This window comes from Myxine glutinosa, chromosome 6 (assembly GCF_964187855.1).
Source record: "Myxine glutinosa chromosome 6, kmMyxGlut1.1, whole genome shotgun sequence".
Lineage (NCBI taxonomy): Eukaryota > Metazoa > Chordata > Myxini > Myxiniformes > Myxinidae > Myxine > Myxine glutinosa.
Genome location: NC_136266.1, coordinates 179,778,329 through 179,792,512, shown reverse-complemented (window position 1 = coordinate 179,792,512; position 14,184 = coordinate 179,778,329).

The following is a 14,184-nucleotide window of genomic DNA, read 5'->3' as shown; positions in this document are numbered from 1 at the left end:
GTTGGAAAGCTAGTAATCAATTTACTTGGTTGGAAAGCTAGTAATAAATTTACTTGGTGGGAAAGGTAATAATCAATTTACTTGGTTGGAAAGCTAGTAATCAATTTACTTGGTTGGAAAGGTAATAATCGATTTACTTGGTTGAAAAGGTAAAAATCAATTTACTTGGTTGGAAAGCTAGTAATCAATTTACTTGGTTGGAAAGGTAATAATCGATTTACTTGGTTGAAAAGGTAAAAATCAATTTACTTGGTTGGAAAGCTAGTGATCAATTTACATGGTTGGAAAGGTAATAATCGATTTACTTGGTTGAAAAGGTAAAAATCAATTTACTTGGTTGGAAAGCTGGTTATATATTTACTTGGTTGGAAAGCTCGTAATCAATTTACTTGGATGGAAAGGTAATAATCGATTTACTTGGTTGGAAAGGGAATAATCAATTTCCTTGGTTGGAAAGGGAATAATCGATTTACTTGGTTGGAAAGGGAATAATCGATTTACTTGGTTGGAAAGGTAATAATCGATTTACTTGGTTGGAAAGGTAATAATCGATTTACTTGGTTGGAAAGCGAGTAATCAATTTACTTGGTTGGAAAGGGAATAATCGATTTACTTGGTTGGAAAGGGAATAATCAATTTACTTGGTTGGAAAGGGAATAATCGATTTACTTGGTTGGAAAGGGAATAATCGATTTACTTGGTTGGAAAGGGAATAATCGATTTACTTTGTTGGAAAGGGAATAATCGATTTACTTGGTTGGAAAGCTAGTAATCAATTTACTTGCTTGGAAAGGGGATAATCGATTTACTTCGTTGGAAAGCTAGTAATCAATTTACTTGGTTGGAAAGGTAATAATCGATTTACTTGGTTGAAAAGGTAAAAATCAATTTACTTGGTTGGAAAGGGAATAATCGATTTACTTGGTTGGAAAGCTAGTAATCAATTTACTTGGTTGGAAAGGTAATAATCGATTTACTTGGTTGAAAAGGTAAAAATCAATTTACTTGGTTGGAAAGCTAGTAATCAATTTACTTGGTTGGAAAGGTAATAATCGATTTACTTGGTTGAAAAGGTAAAAATCAATTTACTTGGTTGGAAAGCTAGTAATCAATTTACTTGGATGGAAAGGTAATAATCGATTTACTTCGTTGGAAAGGGAATAATCAATTTCCTTGGTTGGAAAGGGAATAATCGATTTACTTGGTTGGAAAGGGAATAATCGATTTACTTGGTTGGAAAGGTAATAATCGATTTACTTGGTTGGAAAGCTAGTAATCAATTTACTTGGTTGGAAAGGGAGTAATCGATTTACTTGGTTGGAAAGGGAATAATCGGTTTACTTGGTTGGAAAGGGAATAATCGATTTCCTTGGTTGGAAAGGGAATAATCGATTTCCTTGGTTGGAAAGGGAATAATCGATTTACTTGGTTGGAAAGGGAATAATCGATTTACTTGGTTGGAAAGGGAATAATCGATTTCCTTGGTTGGAAAAGGAATAATCGATTTACTTGGTTGGAAAGGGAATAATCGATTTACTTGGTTGGAAAGGGAATAATCGATTTACTTGGTTGGAAAGCTAGTAATCAATTTACTTGGTTGGAAAGGGAATAATCGATTTACTTGGTTGGAAAGGGAATAATCGATTTACTTGGTTGGAAAGGGAATAATCGATTTCCTTGGTTGGAAAGGGAATAATCGATTTCCTTGGTTGGAAAGGGAATAATCAATTTCCTTGGTTGGAAAGGGAATAATCGATTTCCTTGGTTGGAAAGGTAATAATCGATTTCCTTGGTTAGAAAGGGAATAATCGATTTACTTGGTTGGAAAGGGAATAATCGATTTCCTTGGTTGGAAAGGGAATAATCGATTTCCTTGGTTGGAAACGTAATAATCGATTTCCTTGGTTGGAAAGGGAATAATCGATTTCCTTGGTTGGAAAGGGAATAATCGATTTACTTGGTTGGAAAGGGAATAATCAATTTCCTTGGTTGGAAAGGGAATAATCGATTTCCTTGGTTGGAAAGGTAATAATCGATTTCCTTGGTTGGAAAGGGAATAATCGATTTACTTGGTTGGAAAGGGAATAATCGATTTACTTGGTTGGAAAGGTAATAATCGATTTCCTTGGTTGGAAAGCTAGTAATCAATTTACTTGGTTGGAAAGGGAATAATCGATTTACTTGGTTGGAAAGGGAATAATCGATTTACTTGGTTGGAAAGGGAATAATCGATTTCCTTGGTTGGAAAGGGAATAATCGATTTACTTGGTTGGAAAGGGAATAATCGATTTACTTGGTTGGAAAGGGAATAATCGATTTCCTTGGTTGGAAAGGGAATAATCGATTTACTTGGTTGGAAAGGGAATAATCGATTTCCTTGGTTGGAAAGGGAATAATCGATTTACTTGGTTGGAAAGGGAATAATCGATTTACTTGGTTGGAAAGGGAATAATCGATTTACTTGGTTGGAAAGGGAATAATCGATTTACTTGGTTGGAAGGGAATAATCGATTTCCTTGGTTGGAAAGGGAATAATCGATTTACTTGGTTGGAAAGGGAATAATCGATTTACTTGGTTGGAAAGGGAATAATCGATTTACTTGGTTGGAAAGGGAATAATCAATTTACTTCCAGGAAAGAAGTCGGTATTTAAAAAAAAGTGTATCTCGGGTGAATTAACGGCGGTAGAAAAGATCAAGGTTTTGGATGGGGGAAGATAAGAGATGGTGGTGAACAGCTGTTTTGAAGACCTGGAGGGAGGAGTGGGATTGAATCGAGTGAGGGAGGTTGTTCCAGAGGCGGGAGAAAAGAGGAATGAAGGAGTGAAGGTGAGCAGAAAGTCTTGATTTTGGCTAGTTGGAAAAGTTGCTGTTAACCATTGCTGTTAGATAGGTCCGTTTGTATTCAGACGTCTTATTTTTCTCTGTATGCTCAAAACAATGAAAACAATTTTATTTTTATAGTGGGGCGGCTTAGCCCAAATATTCAAAAGAATTGTGCATTTTGTGATACAAGCACCAAATTTGGCACAAATGTACATTAATATGTTGCGAACATTTTCAGATATTGGGCCACTTGAAATTCCGTAATTATTTTTTCAAATTTCGTAATTTGAAATTTTTCGGGTGACACCGTCACAATTTCGGTCTTCGAGGCCGGCCGATAGGCAAAGTGTGACCGGAAGGGACGAGGTTCTCCTGACCACGTGGCCCTCGATCTGGGAAGCGAGAGGCGTTCCATAAGTGGACGCGCCCCTCACGCCCGACTTTTGGGCGGCCCCGGCAGGCCGTTTGTTTTGACGTTCCGTGACAGGCCCCGCACCCCCACCTCCGGGCCGACCGGAAGCTTGTGCTGAGTACATCATACCTGAACAACTCAGTGAGGCAGAACACAGCAGTGCACACCAGGGTGACCCCTTCAGTGCATAAACCAATTAACCTGTCCACTGCAGGGCATATAGAAATGAAGTTATTTTCTGCATATAATAATAATATAAGTTCAGTTCTATATAACAATTTCTGTTATCACCACTACCACTACAACTACCACTACTACAAGCTTTGTCTGGAATTTTGTGGACTAACAGACAAACAGACATACAGACAAGCTGGGATCAAAACATTACCTCCTTCCACCATTGAGTGTAGAGGTAAACATCATGGAAATTATATCATGCCCTAGATTTAATTCATGCTTACCCGTGTATTTGCTTCACTGGTTCACAAGGTCTTTTGCATACATGTAATTCAGACTCTCGTCTTCATTGCTGACCACACAATGTTCGCAACATATTAATGTACATTTGTGCCAAATTTGGTGCTTGTATCACAAAATGCACAATTCTTTTGAATATTTGGGCTAAGCCGCCCCACTATATCGGCCGGCCTCGAAGACCGAAATTGTGACGGTGTCACCCGAAAAATTTGAAATTACGAAATTTGAAAAAATTTGAAAAAAAAAATTACGGAATTTCAAGTGGCCCAATATCTGAAAATGTTCGCAACATATTAATGTACATTTGTGCCAAATTTGGTGCTTGTATCACAAAATGCACAACAGGTTTGCTATGCTGCTACACTATTAATACTAAATGAAAATTGATGATTTTATGAGCCTTGACCTTTGAGCGTGTTTGTACTTGGGCTAACGCTCATAATAGAGCACACACACGCACACACACACACACACACACACACACACCACAAGAACATACTGATGAGACAAACACTTAACACAGCCATGGAGCTTGGGGGAAGTGCGTCACAACCGTTACTTCTCGGGATACTCTGGGTACCAGCAACGTCATAACAATGGCGCCACTTTTCTCACCGTACTCAGTGGGGCATTTCCTCAAGATGAATTTCCTCCTCCCCATGGATGCCAACTTATGGGGATTGTCCGATGATTGCCAACTAATGGGGATTGTCCGATGATTGCCAATTGATGGGGATTGTCCGATGATTGCCAACTGATGGGGATTGTCCGAAGATTGCCAACTGATGGGGATTGTCCGATGATTGCCAATTGATGGGGATTGTCCGATGATTGCCAATTGATGGGGATTGTCCGATGATTGCCAACTGATGGGGATTGTCCGATGATTGCCAACTGATGGGGATTGTCCGAAGATTGCCAACTGATGGGGATTGTCCGAAGATTGCCAACTGATGGGGATTGTCCAATGATTGCCAACTGATGGGGATTGTCCGATGATTGCCAACTGATGGGGATTGTCTGATGATTGCCAACTGATGGGGATTGTCCAATGATTGCCAACTTATGGGGATTGTCCGATGATTGCCAACTAATGGGGATTGTCCGATGATTGCCAATTGATGGGGATTGTCCGATGATTGCCAACTGATGGGGATTGTCCGATGATTGCCAACTGATGGGGATTGTCCGATGATTGCCAACTGATGGGGATTGTCCGATGATTGCCAACTTATGGGGATTGTCCGAAGATTGCCAACTGATGGGGATAGTCCGATGATTGCCAACTGATGGGGATTGTCCAATGATTGCCAACTGATGGGGATTGTCCGATGATTGCCAACTGATGGGGATTGTCCGATGATTGCCAACTGATGCGGATTGTCCGATGATTGCCAATTGATGGGGATTGTCCGATGATTGCCAACTGATGGGGATTGTCCGATGATTGCCAATTGATGGGATTGTCCGATGATTGCCAACTGATGGGGATTGTCCGATGATTGCCAACTGATGGGGATTGTCCGATGATTGCCAACTGATGGGGATAGTCCGATGATTGCCAACTGATGGGGATTGTCCGATGATTGCCAACTGATGGGGATTGTCCGATGATTGCCAACTGATGGGGATTGTCCGATGATTGCCAACTGATGGGGATTGTCCGATGATTGCCAATTGATGGGGATTGTCCGATGATTGCCAACTGATGGGGATTGTCCGATGATTGCCAACTGATGGGGATTGTCCGATGATTGCCAACTGATGGGGATTGTCCGATGATTGCCAACTGATGGGGATTGTCCGATGATTGCCAACTTATGGGGATTGTCCGAAGATTGCCAACTGATGGGGATAGTCCGATGATTGCCAACTGATGGGGATTGTCCAATGATTGCCAACTGATGGGGATTGTCCGATGATTGCCAACTGATGGGGATTGTCTGATGATTGCCTACTGATGGGGATTGTCCGATGATTGCCAACTGATGGTGATTGTCCGATGATTGCCAACTGATGGGGATTGTCCGATGATTGCCAACTGATGGGGATTGTCCGATGATTGCCAACTGATGGGGATTGTCCGATGATTGCCAACTGATGGGGATTGTCTGATGATTGCCAACTTATGGGGATTGTCCGATGATTGCCAACTTATGGGGATTGTCCGATGATTGCAAACTGACAGGGATTGTGCGATGATTGCCAACTGATGGGGATTGTCTGATGATTGCCAACTTATGGGGATTGTCCGATGATTGCCAACTGATGGGGATTGTCCGATGATTGCAAACTGATGGGGATTGTGCGATGATTGCAAACTGATGGGGATTGTCCTATGATTGCAAACTGATGGGGATTGTGCGATGATTGCCAACTGATGGGGATTGTCCTATGATTGCAAACTGATGGGGATTGTGCGATGATTGCAAACTGATGGGGATTGTCCTATGATTGCAAACTGATGGGGATTGTCCTATGATTGCAAACTGATGGGGATTGTGCGATGATTGCCAACTGATGGTGATTGTCCGATGATTGCCAACTGATGGGGATTGTCCGATGATTGCCAACTGATGGGGATTGTCCGATGATTGCCAACTGATGGGGATTGTCCGATGATTGCCAACTGATGGGGATTGTCTGATGATTGCCAACTTATGGGGATTGTCCGATGATTGCCAACTTATGGGGATTGTCCGATGAATGCAAACTGACAGGGATTGTGCGATGATTGCCAACTGATGGGGATTGTCTGATGATTGCCAACTTATGGGGATTGTCCGATGATTGCCAACTGGTGGGGATTGTCCGATGATTGCAAACTGATGGGGATTGTGCGATGATTGCAAACTGATGGGGATTGTCCTATGATTGCAAACTGATGGGGATTGTCCTATGATTGCAAACTGATGGGGATTGTGCGATGATTGCCAACTGATGGGGATGTGCTGTAGAATAATATTTTAAAAATCAGCTTCGAGCTTTTGATTAATGAACCAATTCTGTGATCGAATATGTAAATTCTTAAAATTTTAGGTAATTTGAACGAAAATTGACGATTTTATGCAACCTTGACCTTTGACATTTTGATCTAAAACAAAACAAAACAAACCACTTCTACCATTTGATTAGTGAATCAATACCATGACCCAATATGCAAATTCTTAAAATGTCAGGTCATTTGAACGAAAATTGACGATTTTATGCAACCTTGACCTTTGACATTTTGATCTAAAACAAAACAAAACAAACCACTTCTACCATTAAACCAATCCCGTGACCCGATATGCAAATTCTTAAAATGTCAGGTCATTTGAACGAAAATTGACGATTTTATGCAACCTTGACCTTTGACATTTTTATCTAAAACAAAACAAAACAATCCACTTCTACCATTAAACCAATCCCGTGACCCGATATGCAAATTCTTAAAATGTCAGGTCATTTGAACGAAAATTGCTGATTTTACTCAACCTTGACCTTTGACCTTTTGATCTAAAAAAACAAAAACAATCCTCTCATACTATTTGATTTGTGAACCAATCCCGTAACCCGATATGCAAATTCTTTAAATTTCAGGTCAATCAGGTGAAAATTGACGATTTTACTCAACCTTGACCTTTGACCTTTAGACAAAATTATTAATTTGTCTTCTCCGTGTTATCATAATAAAGCTTTGGTGGAAATTTAATGACAAAACTCAAATGGTAAAACAAGTTATGGCCCGGATAGACAAACATGTCCACAAACAGACATAACAGAAGGGATTGCGTCTGTCTCCCGCTGCGCAGAGGACGAGCTAAAGAGCTTCACTATTGGTTCTGGAAGCTTTCGGGATTATGTGGTACATTGATTTTGCCTGGAGCGGTGGGTAGCTTATACTGTATGTTGAGGTGTCATTGTATACAGGTGTACCCGTGTAGTGGTTGTATTACCTGTGAGAAGGTTTAGTCGTCAAAAAGGTGGATTTGATGTTAGCCTTTTTTCATCCATCATCCGATAATCCACCTAATAACTAAAATCAAATCAAATAAATATTAAACATTTGAAAATTAATTAAATATTAAAGTAAATAAATAATATGAAACATTTGAAAATAATTAAATATTAAAGTAAATAATTAAATATTAAACATCAAGATATAAATATTTTTTTAAATAAGAGAAGATCGTTTCATTTACGTTCTCAAGATTGAAGACCCATGGGTAACAAAAATGCCCTTTGCGAAGAACGTCATCATCGCTGCAGGGGTATTGTGTTGGTAACACACCTTTACTCTGTACAGGTTGAATGTTTTTCCCACAAGGGCAAGCAAACGTCAAAAGAGCTAAAATGAGATACGTTTTCATGGCAAAGGTGAGAAAAATGCTTTTTCTTAACAGTGTAAGTTTAAATCCACAGACGGTGATAATCCTTTAAAATTAGAATGAACTAATGGAGGCAGCTGCTATTAGTGTACAGATACTCACCTGTGCATGAACCTGCATGCAGCAGTGATGAATAGACGTGCACCTGCATGCAGCAGTGACGTATAGACCTGCACCTGTATGCAGCAGTGACGTATAGACCTGCACCTGTATGCAGCAGTGACGTATAGACCTGCACCTGCAACAAGCAATTTGTTCTTTACAACTCTATCCTCTAAATTCTGAGCATCAAGCAAGTAAGCAGCACGTACCATTCTTACGGTGTTTGGTATCACGATCGGAATCGAACCTGATCACTGGGTTCACTGAATTGGTTCACCAATCAAAAGGTAGGAGCCGATTGTTTTTTTTAATCAAAAGGTCAAAGTTGCATAAATATTGATATGTCAGTGACCCAACATGACCTAATTCATCGAGTGTAACCTGTGTTCTCCCAAGAATATTCAAAGGTCAAGGTCACAAAATCATCAATATCCATCTGATTGACTTGAAATTTAAACAGGTTTTGCATATTGGGTAATTGAAGCTATTGATTTTGAGGTCAAAAGGTCATGGTCACATAAAATCATCAAACTTTTTGTATTTCTACCTCCGCAACCAAAGATGGATGAAGATTATGTTTTCACCCCTGTCTATCTGTCTGTCGGTCTGTTTGTCTGTCCGTTTGTGAACAAGATATCTCAAACAGTTGTGGATGGATTCGGACGATATTTGGCAGAGATGTAAGATGTGTGACAAGGACGAAATGATTAGATTTTGGTGAAGATCTGAATATGGATTCGGATATGAGAATTATTTAATTGTTCAAGTGATTCTTCACCCTTGAGATATAGGGCCAAAAACGATATGTAGCAGGATATCTCAAAAAGTTGTCGACGGTGTTGGACTAAATTTGGCAGAGATGTAGTGTATGGGATAAGGACGATTCGATTCGATTTTGGTGAATATCTGAATATGGATTCGGATATGAGAATTATTTAATTGTTCAAGTGATTCTTCACTATTGAGATATAGGGCCAAAAACGATATGTAGCAGGATATCTCAAAAAGTTGTCGACGGTGTTGGACTAAATTTGGCAGAGATGTAGTGTATGGGATAAGGACGATTCGATTCGATTTTGGTGAATATCTGAATATGGATTCGGATATGAGAATTATTTAATTGTTCAAGTGATTCTTCACTATTGAGATATAGGGCCAAAAACGATATGTAGCAGGATATCTCAAAAAGTTGTCGACGGTGTTGGACTAAATTTGGCAGAGATGTAGTGTATGGGATAAGGACGATTCGATTCGATTTTGGTGAATATCTGAATATGGATTCGGATCCGGCTAGTATAATTTTAAAAGTGATTCTTCACCGTTGAGAGATTGGGCTAAAACCAACATATAGCAGGATATGTCAAAAAGTTATGGACGGATTCGGACGAAACTTGTTGGAGAGGTTGTGTGTGTGTGACAAGGAAGAATCGATTCGATTTTGGTGAAGATCGGGATCCGGATCCGGCTAGTAGAATTTTTTAAGTGATTCTTCACCATTGGAGATAGGGCCAAAACGATACATAGCAGGATATCTCAAAAAGTTGTGGATGGATGATTTTGATTAAATTCGATTCTGTATTGTGATTTTCTGGTCTACTCTAGGATACAAAACGTAAATTGTTCACCTGGCAAAGGTATGCTCTCTACTGAGTGCCGTTCTAGTTACCCTCGCCAGAGGAGAGGGTATTGCATTTGAGTCTGTCTGTTTGTCCGTTTGTCCGTTTGTCTGTTTGTTTGTTTGTTTGTCCGCACAGAATAAATTTGATTTTATCTGCAACCTTTGGTCCGATTGACAGGAAATTTTCACCATAGGTGCAACTCCACCTGTAAAAAATTTTTAATGATAATTATGACGTCATAGGTCACGTGGTTCGGCCACCATCTTGGAAAAATCTTGCACCTCTATATCTCGGAAAGCGCTGCATAGAAAAATTGAGACATGGCTCATTGTAAAGAACTCTCCATGGCGAATAAAATATGTTAATGGTGATGCCATAAGTTTCTCCATTATGACGTCATAATTCGACAAGTACAAAACTTCATCCTATCAAGATGAAATTTATTGAGCGCCATGTCGGCATCAAGTGGTGGAGAAAAAAAAATTAATGACGACGTCATCGGTCACGTGTTTCGGCCACCATCTTGGAAAAACCAAAAAACTTTGCACCTCTGGATCTCTGAAAGCGCTGAATAGAAAAAAATTGAGACACGGCTCAATGTAAAGAACTCTCCATGGGGAGTAAAATATGTTAATGATGATGTCATAGGTGCCTCCATTATGACGTCATAATTTGGCAAGTACAAAACTTCATCCGATCAAGATGAAATTTATTGAGCATCATCCAGGAATAAACTAGTTTAGAAAAAAAAAATGATGACGTCATCGGTCACGTGATTTGGCCGCCATATTTGTTTTAACACAAAAGCCTTTAAAACCACTGAAAATACATCCTGGTGAGGGTTTGCAATCTCTGATTTCTCTTTTTCTTGTTTCGAATTGCAGCAGTTACCATCGTAATCAATGACCAAAACCGCAATCTATAATAATTTATAGATTAAAAATTTGGAAACACTCTGCGACCCTCCCACAGGTATGCAGGTGTGTTCCATTATAAATAAACTTGTAGAGTGCCCGCCTGATTTTAAACACTCAAGCAAGCACTCCAAAGAAACTGTTGATAAGAAACGGCAGGTTTGGCAAGCGATAGCAAGCTGATTGCTAATGGCAAATACATTATGTTGCAAAGCCTGGTTGTCGTTAAGGGCGCATAGGCTGCCTGGAAACCGCTAAGCCACGCCCCTCGCTCAGCAAACACTGCCTGGAAACTGCTAAGCCACGCCCCTCGCAATGCGTAGCCAGGGTGGAAACCGCTATGCCACGCCCCTCGCTCAGCAAACACTGCCTGGAAACTGCTAAGCCACGCCCCTTACTCTGCGTTGCCTGGGTGGAAATCGTTAAGCCACGCCCTTCACTCAGTTGTGTTTTTAATGAGTCGAAAATGATGAACTAGTGTAACTTATAAACGTCTAATTGCTTCACTGTGATTTGTGTCCTTTAAAAGGAGCAAATATCATATGTAAACGGAGGTGGTTTGATCGAGGGGAAGGAACGAGGTCAGAATACCTTCAAAGTATTAAATTGCTCATTTAAGTTGTGATTTTTACAGCTTTTGAGCTTGTTTGAAGATGATTAAAGGAAAGTTATTCGAATATTTCCTTTTGGAGAATTGCTCAAAGAAATCCGCAATGAGGGAGACTCGTGTGAGCTCGATGTGACGTTGAACGGAGGGATGGCGACGGTACAGAGATGGAAAGAAAGCTCAAACGGTGGGATGGATCAGAAGGGCCTGTCCTCCACGAGGTCCGCCTTTCCGCCATATAAAGCGCGCAATTCAGCCACTTGATCTGGGTAGTGACCGTTCACGACCTCGTTGTCGGTTGTGGTGAAAGGTTCCCACCGTTGTGGAACTGTTTGTTTTCATGCGAGGGAGGGGGTCTTTTGAGTTCTCTGGGTCTTTTCGATCATCGGGGACTTTTGGGTCCTCGGGGACTTTTGGGTATTTTTGGTCCTAGGGGATTTTTTGCGTCTGCTTGGTCTTTTTGATCCTTGGGGTATTTTGGGTCCTCAGGGACTTTTGGGTAATTTGGGTTCCCGGGGATTTATGGGTCTTCGGGAAATTTTGCGTCCACTGGATCTTTTGGTTTCTCGGGGTCTTTTGTGTAATCTGGGTCTTTCAGGTCCTCAAGGGCTTTTGGATCATCTGGGTCTTTTGGGTCTTAGAGGACTTTTGGGTCATTTTGGTATTTTGGATCCTCAGAGACTTGGGGTCCTCTGGGTCTTTAAGGGTCTTTTGGGTCTTAAGGATCTTAGGGGTCTCATACCGGCACCTGATCTCTGTCATACCGGCACCTGATCTCTGTCATACCGGCACCTGATCTCTGTCATACCGGCACCTGATCTCTGTCATACCGGCACCTGATCTCTGTAATACAGGCATGTGATCTCTGTAATACAGGCACCTGATCTCTGTAATACTGGCACCTGATCTCTGTAATACTGGCACCTGATCTCTGTAATGCTGGCACCGTCCGAACAATGGAGATCAGTGGTGGAGACTGCAGAAACCTGTTGTCGGATTGGCGCACACTCGCACCACGTTAATCTATAAGAAAGGACAGGATTATAATATTTACCCTCGCCAGAGGAGAGGGTATTGCATTTGAGTCTGTTTTCCGGCAAGTATGTTGGTTGGTTTGTCTGTCTGTCTGTCTGTCTGTCTGTCTGTTTGTGCGCCGTACTACGTCTACACCATTGCACATAGAATCGCCAAACTTTACACACATATTTGTCTTGCCCTGGAATAGACTGTGCCCAATTTTAACTCTTTAGGCCCAAGGCCATTATGACGTCATAATTCGACAAGTACAAAACTTCATCCAATCAAGATGCAATTTCTTGAGCGCTATGTCGGCATAAACTGGTGGAGAAAAAAAAATAATTATGACGTCATTGGTCACGTGGTTCGGCCGCCATCTTGGAAAAACCGAAAAAATTTCACCTCTATATCTCCGAAAGCGCTGAATAGAAAAAATTGAGACATGGCTCATTGTAAAGAACTCTCCATGGGGAATAAAATATGTTAATGATGATGTCATAGGTGCCTCCATTATGATGTCATAATTCGACAAGTACAAAACTTCATCTGATCAAGATGAAATTTCTTGAGCATAATGTAGGAAAATATTTATAGTTTAGAAAAAAAATAATGATGACGTCATCGGTCGCGTGGTTCGGCCGCCATATATTACTATAATTCACCAAATGTCCGTCTGTCTGTCTGTCTGTTCGAAGGTACCGTAAAAACTGCTGAACCGATCTCAACGATATTTTGGGTGGATAATCCTGGGATCTCCAGGAGTAAAATAGGCTATTTAGTTTTCCCAATTTCAGCTTTGGTCTCCAGCATTCTCAGGTTTGCCCTCCCGCATAACATTCGTGTTCGCATAACGTTCATTGTTCTCATTGTGACGATGTTGTTTTCCCGGATGCCACACAAACGGCTGCACCGATCACTGCACAGCTGCAACGGTCGCTGCACGGCTGCACCGATCGCTGCACAGTGACCTCGGACAAAGACCTTTTATAAGGGACACGGGTTGAATCCCTGCTTGAGAGAATTCCATCCCCCTCGCCGCCATCATGGCCGTCTATCCAACTTACAATCCCACGAGATATGCAGAAAGGACGACCCAAAACCAATATAAACATCATTAAACATCATTCGTATATAAACATCATTAAAAGTAAATAATGACCTCGGGAAAAGTTCAAAGACATTTAATCTCTACATGAGAGAATTCCACATAGCTATTTGGGCAGTGAATACGCTAACAGATCGCTGTCTCCATCGATCTTGCCAAGGCCATAACACCTATCGGCTCAAAATCCTTTTAACTGTTCATTTGGTAGTTTTTACAATGAAGGAAACATTAACAATGTTGTTAAAAGTTTATTTTGTGATTAATTGGAGTTATGTTGTTTGGAATAAAAAAAGAGATATCGAGTTCAAGTGAATGACGACATGCCGTGATGGTTTCTACTTTCTGAACGTGAAATTCGCGGATCGCCATATGCAGATTCGCCACGGACCCACGATCGATGTTTCCATACGTGAACGTACCCGTTTGTTTGCGAACGGGTACGTTTTTCATGGAGGTCCTTCACGAACTTGCTGTCCATGTCTGCCGTGTGACTGAAGGTGCTACAGGAATGTGGAATTTATTGCTTTCATGCTTTCGCATTCGTCGTTTCTGCATTGCCTGTTTTCTTCTGGCCTCCCACCTGTGCGTAGCACGGGTACCTCCCTGGTTTGTTTTAACACACAAGCCTTAGAAACCACTGAAAATACATCCTGATGTGGGTTTGCAATCTCCGATTGCTCTTTTTCTTGTTTTTATTTCGCTTTTTGATACCAGGGTTGACCAGAGAGCTTGGAGA